This window comes from Hippocampus bargibanti, unplaced genomic scaffold (assembly GCF_051943395.1).
Source record: "Hippocampus bargibanti isolate YZ-2025 unplaced genomic scaffold, ASM5194339v1 Contig00087_ERROPOS6900000+, whole genome shotgun sequence".
In the NCBI taxonomy this organism is placed as follows: domain Eukaryota; kingdom Metazoa; phylum Chordata; class Actinopteri; order Syngnathiformes; family Syngnathidae; genus Hippocampus; species Hippocampus bargibanti.
The window spans coordinates 42,059-51,995 of NW_028296999.1; the positions used below are offsets into that span (position 1 = coordinate 42,059).

General features: G+C 45.8%; 1 pseudogene; it reads right to left on the bottom strand.

Annotated features, from left to right (window-relative positions):
- Positions 1-9,326: 9,326 nt before the first annotated feature.
- On the bottom strand, positions 9,327-9,445 carry LOC148881263 (5S ribosomal RNA; annotated as a pseudogene).
- Positions 9,446-9,937: the final 492 nt, after the last annotated feature.

Here is a 9,937-nt window from a genome sequence, read left to right on the forward strand (position 1 = left end):
TACGAGCAGGTGTTTCCAAGAAGATTATGGTCTTCATGTCTCCCGCGATTACGGGCAACTCCACCGTAGAGATGAAAAAAAAAAACAACTCTCCGTCTCTCGTCGGTTGGCGGCAATCAAGAGGCAGGCTCACCGAGGAGGACCGACTTTCCTACATTCGTCTCCCGTACGGGATTCTTTAACGGGCAAAACCACCCGGGAGCTTTTTGAGTTTTTTTCCCGTCTCCTGTTGACTGGGGCACACAGGTGGCACTCTTCAAACGCTCAGGCTGGTTGACTGGCACGGGTTTCTCGGCACCAATTAATGTTCGGTTCAAATTCTTGTTTCTCTTCTGGTTCGGTGTTCAACGAAGTTCAGTGATAAAAATATCAGTGACGATGATAGATGGTGAACAAAAAACTACTTTATTCTAGTGAGACAGAAAAAGCACTTCTATCGTCTAGGCAGGAGCGAAGTCAGAGCACACGAACAAAGATAGGAACAAAGAGGGTAGAGCTTCCGCTCTGACTAGTTTTTGAACGTCCACAGCGGCGATCTGTTGTCCAATCAGCTACGGACAACTCAGTGTTGGCTGGACATAGACGGAAACTTGATACTCGTTACATCCTGCTTTCATACGGTTCGACTGAATTGAACATGCAATAACATAATATGAACTAAACTAACATGGGATAACATAATACGTTTACTAATGTGCATAAACACTCTATCACTAACAAGTAACCATAACAAATAAACCCAGCAAGTAACCTTAACCCTGACAAGTAACCCTAACCCTAACAAGTAACCTTAACCTTAACAAGTAACCCTCACCCTGACAAGTAACCCTAAAAAGTAACCCCAGCAAGTAACACTAACCCCAACAAGTAACCTTAACCCTGACAAGTAACCCTAACCCCAACAAGTAACCCTAACCCTAACAAGTAACCCCAGCAAGTAACACTAACCCCAACAAGTAACCTTAACCCTGACAAGTAACCCTAAAAAGTAACCCCAGAAAGTAACCCTAAACCTAACAAGTAACCCTAACCCTAACAAGTAACCACATCAAGTAAGCCTAACCCTAACAAGAAGCCTAACCCTAACAAGTAACCCTAACAAGTAACCATAGTAGTGCCATTCCACTGTCTTCGCTGGACATCACTGGGGCCATTGTGCTTTTTTTGCGCCTGTAATGGGCAGCATCTTCACAGCCCCGCTTTGTTTAGCGAAAGGTCAGTGCTGTTGGACAGTCTGCGGCTGGATGGATGCATGGCTTGAGGAACCCACGATAAGAAGAAAGGAGCGTCAGCGCAAACCGCCGATGCGTATGTGGAGCTGTTGCGGCTTGCAATTGAAGCAGATTTATGTGGAACAGGAGATGTGAGACAATCTCTTTTCATCAATGGATGCTACAGCTGCGTGTTTGCTTTCAACATTTAGCTTGTAGTTGACGTGCACATTCCACCATGATGTCCCTGATCCACTGGTGGAAAGACGCTTTGATCCCTCCTCTTTCATCTATAACTGCTTCATGTCATCACAAAGAGGGTACAGCAAGTCCTGAAGAATGAATGTCTCTCTGTGTCTTTGTTTTGTCATAGTGTCTCTATGCTGTTATATTATTTGTTATTTAGTTTTTTTTTGTTATTTTGACTTCAAGACGGCGCCGCGAGAGTGGCTGCCTTTCCAGCAGCTCATGTATTTTGTTTTTCTACTTTCATTCCTTTCATCACTTTGCTGCTGTTAAATGTAAATTTCTCCACTGTGAGACTAATAATGGCACATACAATCCAATCCAAGTAACCCTAACAAGTAAACCCAGAAGGTAACCTTAACCCAGACAAGTAACCCTAAACCTAACAAGTAACCCTAACAAATAAACCCAGAAAGTAACCTTAACCCTGACAAGTAACCCTAACAAGTAACCCTAACAAGTAACCCTAACCGTACCAAGTGACCCTAAAAAGTAAACCCAGAAAGTAACCTTAACCCTAACAAGTAACCCTAACCGTACCAAGTGACCCTAAAAAGTAAACCCAGAAAGTAACCTTAACCCTAACAAGTAACCCTAACATGTAAACCCAGAAAGTAACCCTAACCCTAAGAAGTAACCATAACCCTAACAAGTAACCCTAACAAGTAAACGCAGAAGGTAACCTTAACCCTGACAAGTAACCCTAAACCTAACAAGTAACGCTAACCCTAACAAGTAAGCCTAACCCCAAGTATCCCGAACAGGTAGAAGTTATTTGAAGCGATTTTGCAAATGGACACAACTTGTCCTTTAAACGAAAAATTTCAAAAGTCGATTCTAACCTTTGACCAGGAGACAGTAGGAGCTATTGGAGGATTTCTGGACCGGTTGAAGCTGGTTGAAGCTTGTGGAAAAGTTTCTGAGGGACACAAAGGAGAATATAGCATCATTTATATCATATAGAATATGACAGTACCCTGTCAAGTGTCCCTAACAAATAACCTCAGAAAGTAACCCCAACCCTAACAAGTAACTCCAGAAAGTAACACTAACCCTAACAAGGAACCCCAGCAAGTAACCCTAACCCTAACAAGTAAGCCGAACCCCAACAAGTATCCCGAACAAGTAGAAGTTATTTGAACCGATTTTGCAAATGGACACAACTTGTGCTTTACGTCTGTGTAAGCTCTCAGTCGTACAGGAGTGGTCCATCGATGAGAAGGTTTCTGCAGCCGTCATCTGTACAAAAGTGAAGGTTTCGGACGTTTCTTGGGGAATTCCCAACAAAACCCTTTTTTTTTTTTTAAAAAATTTTTTTGGGGGGGCCCCCCCCCAAAATTTGGGGTTTTGGGCCCCTTTTTAAACCCGGGCCCTTTTTTTTTGGGGGGAAAAAATAACCTTTTTTTGGGTTTTTTTAAATTTTTTCCTTTTCCCCCCCCCCCCAAAGGTTTAAAAAACCCAAAAAACCCCCAAAAACCCCCCCTTTGTTTAAAATTTTTTCCTTTACCAACTTTTTTTTAAAACCCCCATTTTTTTGGGGGGGGCCCCCTTTTTCCCCCCCCCCCCCCCCCTCCCCGGGGCCCCCCTTTCAATTTTTTAAAAGAAAAGGGACTCCAAAATTTTTAAGGAATTAACCTAGCGCGATCGGTAGATATAGTCAGAAGGCACAATCAAGGGAATGACAATCAGCGGTGGGGACCCAGGTGCGTGATGATGGGAGGGGCTGTCTCCCCGGGAGCAGCGGAGGAGGTGACAGGAGGGGCGGGGAGCGCCCAGGATGGCGACGAGATGTGACAGTGACCCCCCCCCCCCCTAAGGAGCAGGTTTCCACTGGCTTGAGGAGGGAAACGTGGAAAACGGGGTGGATCCTCATGGTGGGTGGCAGCCGGAGCCTCACCGAGACTGGGCTGAGGATGGCCTCGATGGGGAAGGGACCCGTGAAGCGTGGGCCCAGCTTGGCTGAAGACCCTGCCAGCCTAAGGTCCCTCGTCGACAGCACACCTCCTGCCCGACCTGGTAGTTGGGTGCCTGTCTCCGGTGACGGTCCGCCACCCGCTGGTTCCGGGATGCAGTGCGTGTCAGGGCGTCCCTGGTCTCCTTCCAGACTCGGTGGGCCCGTCTGAGGTGATGTTCAATAGACGGGACCTCCACCTGGCCCTCCTGAGTGGGAAACAAGGGCGGCTGATAGCCACAGGCGGCCATAAATGGGGACCGACCTGTGGCTGCAGAGACCAGGGAGTTGTGGGCGTACTCCACCCAGGGTAGGTGCAGGGCCCACGACGCCGGGTTGTGGAGGCACACGCACCGGAGGGCCGCCTCCAGGTCCTGGTTCTTCCTCTCCGTCTGTCCGTTGGTCTGGGGATGGTATCCAGACGACAGGCTCGCCGACGCCCCTAGGGACCGACAGAAACCTTTCCATACCTTGGACACGAACTGCGGTCCCCGGTCCGACACGATGTCCGTCGGAATCCCGTGGAGACGGACGACGTGGTTAACCAGGAGTTGAGCCGTCTCGATGGCAGACGGCAACCTGGTTAACGGGACGAAGTGGGCCGACTTGGAGAATCGGTCCACAACGGTAAGGATGACCGTCTTGCCACGGGAGGGGGGGAGGCCTGTCACGAAGTCGACGGAGATGTGGGACCAGGGTCTGGACGGTACCGGTAGCGGCCGGAGGAGTCCTGCCGGGGGCTGATGGGAGGCTTTCCCACAGGCACAGGTCGGGCAGGCCTTCACGAAGAGGGTGATGTCCCTCCGGAACCCCGGCCACCAGAATCGTTGGGCGATGAGTTGGATCGTCCTGTTGACCCCCGGGTGACAGGCAATCCTGGAGGTGTGCCCCCAGACGAGCACCTCCGTGCGAAGAGGGGGGGGGGAGGGCGAACAGGCGATCCTTCGGACAGCCCCTGGGGATGGGGGTCGTCCCCTGGGCTTGCTGGACTTTTCTCTCAACCTCCCACCTCAGGGCACCCAGGATGCGCTGGGCCGGCAGAATGTTGGTGGTAGTCTCCTACTTTTCTGCCGGCTCATGGATGCGGGATAGGGCATCGGGCTTGGTGTTCTGTGACCCTGGGCAGTAGGTGAGAGAAAAGTTAAAACGGGTGAGGAAGAGTGACCATCGGGCCTGACGGGAGTTCAGTCTCTTGGCCGACCGGATGGCCGCCAGGTTCTTATGGTCAGTGAAGACGGTGAAGGGGTGAATATTATAGCTTCCAGAATACTCCGACGGCGACTGTCTAGCGCGATCGGTAGATATAGTCAGAAGGCACAATCAAGGGAATGACAATCAGCTGTGGGGACCCAGGTGCGTGATGATGGGAGAGGGCCGTCTCCCCGGGAGCAGCGGAGGAGGTGACAGGAGGGGCGGGGCGCGCCCAGGACGGCGACGAGATGTGACAATGATTATGATTAATTCACACTTTTGAAGCTACATGCCCTTTTCCATGAAAGACAAATCATTTTGAAATCCTGATTTGGGCAAATACGAAATGAAATGGAAATTGTATAAAATGACAGAATCAAAGAGTGACTTTATAAAATTATCAGTTTAGTTTTGTCAAACTGAGCTGAACCTTGTTCTGTCCACAGCTTGTTGAAGCCATTTGAAACAAGCCAGAGTTATTTACGATGCCTCTTATCAAGGGTTTTTGTCAGCACAGAGCTTCAAAGACGGGTTTAAAACACCCAGAGACAATTTTGGGGCCCCACTGTGCTGGCTCGTAAACGACGGTTCAATTGGAAAAAGTAAATAAAATGGTCAGTAAATTGGGCTGAATAACAGGAACATTTATCTTGAATTGGATGGAATTGGCAAGGTAAATGTAACTAAATTTGCTGGTGATTAAGTCCTTGACCAGTTGATATTGTTGGACATTTCATAGAAGGAAAGGTTATAGATTTATTAAGATAATTATTGTGACGTGATCATTACAATGGTTTTGACCTGACAATTGTCATCCCCTGAAATCAAAGAGCAGATGATTTGATTCATAAAAACGATAAATTGAATTTGATCGGATGCACCTTTATTAGTTTCTGAGCAGAGAAATTAATTTCAAAAGGAAAAGATGTAGTTGCAAAATTTGATGACTGAACTTTTTTCATTATGCTTTTTGTGCAGATGATGTGTAAAGCAACAATTCGCAAACAGAGCTGGGATGATGGTTGAGAAATTGTTCCATTTGCAGGATGAATTGATGAACTGTGGGGTGCACAAGCCATTTGCATCCACCCATCCTGTGATTTTCATCCGGAGTATCATCCGAACCGAATTTGCATTCTTGGTGTTTTTGGAAACAAAGTTTAATCTCCGCTTGAATTGTCATAGGAGATCCAACAAAGGAGAGGCCACAATGGCTGGTGGGATGCACCTGCACAACTAGAGTTGGCACACCCACCTGATGATTTGGGATCGATGACAAAGCCCATATTTAGAATAGTTTTGTTTTCCAAAAGCATAATGTGTGGCATTTATTGTAATGCATGACAATTTTTATTGCACATATTTCTCATCCAACCATCTAGCGAGCAACGAATTGTTACAATTAGGCTTGATTGAATGGAAAGTATTCAATGTTGGAGATGCAGTGGATGAAATCCAACGTTTATTTATACAGCATGCAGATGCTAATTTATCTTCTGGCTGCCTTTGCGTACAGCGATGACATTTGTCAGTTCAAAAGTAGTTTATAGTTACGACAAAAAGTGCAGGAAAACCTGTCAGGATTGCGGATTATTATCATTACTGTTATGAATTGGTTGCAGTGCACATTGAAGTAATTGACTGCAGTGCACATTGAAGTAATTGACTGCAGTGCACATTAAAGGAATTTCTCACCGGTAAGAATGAAATTGGCAAATGAGTTGAGTGGGCACCGATGTCAGCCAGAGATTCAGGCGAAATCAGATATATTGTGTAGGGCTTCCACGCTAACCAGCTTCTTTCAGAATTGAGAGAAGGAGATCCTTCAGAAGGGGAGGACTCCTGCAGAATCCGTGCCAGGGTGGCCGCAGATGAAGCTGGGTTGCGCAAATGACTGTCCTACGCAGAAGCGAAAATGACTGACAACTGGTGCCCTCCAACTGAATGACAAAAGGCGAGTATGAGATGACCATTTACACAGATCGCCATAATGTTGACGACCATGTCAACTTGTGCAAATTGTAGAAGGCTGTCCTCCACCGATACAATTTGGCGACATGCAAATGTCCACCAAAAACACATTTTTGCAGAGATGATTTGCTGGGTGCCAGCAGAGGAGTAACAGCATGAGAAGCTGTGCTCAATGTACAAAATTTTCGTGGTACACCTTACATGAATTGGTTCGAATGCAAAATTTGGCCTCCAAAATTTTTGACCAATGATTAACAGTTTTATGCAAATTGATGATCTGTGCAATGTCAAAGACGGATCGTGTTCCGCGCAAACACGTTCCCAATTGGCAAATTGAGACTTTTCATGTCTCAACAGGGGGGAGTGACAATAGATCATCATTGCCAAAATGTTCACTTTTGGTGGTGATTGATGTTGGCTGCTACGTCATTCCCCAAGAAAGTGGTGCCCTCCAGAAATGCAGACTCACTGACCAATAACATATACTAACCAACTAACATCTACCAATAACAATGTCTGCCATTTCTGTGAGAGAATGCATTGCAGAGCCTAAACGATGAGACAGATTTTGATAGGGAAAGAAACGGCAAGAAAGTTTGATGTCCAGAATGAAACCATCCTTTCGACATGTGACCTGGCACAAGTCTTCTTTTGTTCTCCACAAGACAGAGCTGCGGTTTGAAGAAGGCGACGTGGGCGACGCCAAAGTGGGATGGACCGGTTGCGGATCCTGGTGATCACCATCCAGGATGCCATGAAGATTTGACTATTGTAGCTAGCGAATGACATGACTTTGATTTGAGAATGTTTCCATTGTGATTTTTTTTCCTTCTTTCTGTTCACCTCGACCGATGTTAAAAATGTTCGTCAGGGGGGAGATGTTGGGGTAATTCGCCATACAAACATCTCTAAACATCGCTCCGTAATCTTTGTTTACATTTTGAACTTCTTCATACGTCATATCATGCCTTCCTTTACATTATGTCACATTTTCATTACGTCACATCCTGTCGCGTCATTAGTATGCGCCGCATAAATTCTCCTGCAGCCCGTTCGTCTCTCTCTCTCTCTCCATGCTCCCTCCGCGCTCTCCCAAATTAAATCAACTGTCTGTTCAAGACGTGGCTCCTTGATGATTTAACCATCGATCTCCATCAACACCCGTCGAAGCAATGAACCAAGGGCGAACGATAAAAATAATCCAACAGTAACCCTAACCCTAAAAAGTAACCCTAACAAGTAACCCCAGCAAGTAACCCTAACCCTAACAAATAAACATCGATGAAAATGTTTCTTCAGCCATCACCTGTACTTCTTTGAAGGTGTTGAACGTCTCGTTTCTCATCGAAGAGGCTTCGTCAGCGAACTAAAATTTGCTAGTAGTTTCGGCCCCATATGTATATCCCTAATGTCCAGAGGTGGCGGTGCCAGACCTCTGCTATGATAGGTCACTGCTCTCAGGTTGGGGAGAGCAGAGGACTATACCCTGAGGCTACACTGATTACTTTATTACGTGATTACTTGCCTGAACTTTACGTATTTTAAATTCCGGGAAAAACAATTATAAACAAATTCACAGTTGTGCTTTGGGCTCACCAGTTTAACCCATAGTGGACAATCTGGCCATGAAAAAAGTGGAGAAACAGGCTCTCAAATCCTTCCCGGGTACAAAACCGAGGCACTGGTTTAGATATGTGGAGGGCACTTTCGTCATAATTAAAAAAGAAGAAATTCAATCCTTCACAAATCACCTGCACTCGGTAGACATCAATATTAAATATACTCGCGACGACATTAAAGAGACACAACAAGCCTTTTTGGAGTGTAAAGTAATTATAAAAGAGGACAGAGCGCTAAAAGCTGAAATCTTTAGGAAGGCCACACACACTGACCAATACTTACTTTTTTAATCCAACCACCCTTGACAACACAAACAATGAGTTATCGGAACCCTCCAGCATAGGGCTAATACCAACCAGCGTCGAAAGTAGAGAAAAGGAGTCAAAACATGTCAGGAGAGCACTCACAAACTGTGGTTGCCCTCAGTGGTCATTTAACAAATGTCAAAAGAAAAGGATAGGGAATTAAACCCCAAAATTCTAAAGATACTAAAAGGAGAGGAGTAGCATTACGTAACATTGCAGAGCTTTCTGAAAAACTACAGAGTCCTTTGGCAACACAAAATTCCTACTTATTTCAAACCGATAAACACTTGAAGGCAAAAATGAGTGCATCCAAAAGATAGGCTGTCAAATGAAAAACAAAGTAATGTAGTTTATTCAATACATTGGAAAAATTAAAATTATAAAGAGCAAAACATTGGGGAGACTAAACCAATTCTCGAAAAAAAATACTTTATCAACACCGCTGGGATAATACTACTGGGCATCAATCTGCAGTACATATGCACCTCAAAGCTAGCTACCGCTCATTTGACGACAATGAGGTTAAAATTGTAGCGAAAGGAAAATAGATGGTTTGAAAGGGGAGTAAAAGAAGCTGTCCAGCACGCAGAAGCCCAGTTCTGCTTCGCGTACGAGTACTGTCATGACGGTCCCCCATGCGGACAGCTCCCTCTGCCGGAAAGCCATATCGTTACACGCAGCGACTCAAGAGTAAAATCAACGTGTGGGAAGCCGTTTAAAATCGCGTCGGGGTTGATCGTGAAATGTGAAGTGAAATCGGATCGCGAACGGGAGAGACCATTTCTCGGCCCACAGAGTTTGGGGCGGCTGCAAAAAAAAAAAAAAAAAAAAAGCTTACAGCACATGGTATTCCCAGGCGGTCTCCAATCCAAGTACTAACAAGGCCCGACCCTGCTTAGCTTCCGAGATCAGACAAGATCGGGCGTTCTCAGGGTAGTATAGCCGTAAGAGAGGGACTGTGCCAGAAAATCCCTCTTTATTCCACACTGCCTAAGACAAGTGAACGCACTCGCACACGAACTGAAAAGGGACAGGCACTTGTAGTTGCCAAGTTGAAAGATCTGCGAGCAAAGTTCAAAGTGACCTATGAAAGGTGGAAAAACGATATTAATGGACTAAAAAGGGCCATCAAATACCATGACAATTCTGACCTAGCGAATACAATGAGCAGAATAAATACAGCTCAATATGTGATTGATGTTACTTACTTAAAGATCAGAGACACTCTACATCCAGAGCACCCAGACTCAGAACTCCGTAGAAAGAATGACACATGTAAAGCACTCACCCAAACTGCCAATAAAAAGGCTCAGCAAGTCCTCAAAGATCATAGGTCAGAAATCTCATCTTGGCCAGACAACGAATCCGTGTTTGAGACTACACTCTCCAATGTCTCCTTATCTTCACACAACACGAACACTAAGCAGTCTTCGTACGTCCCC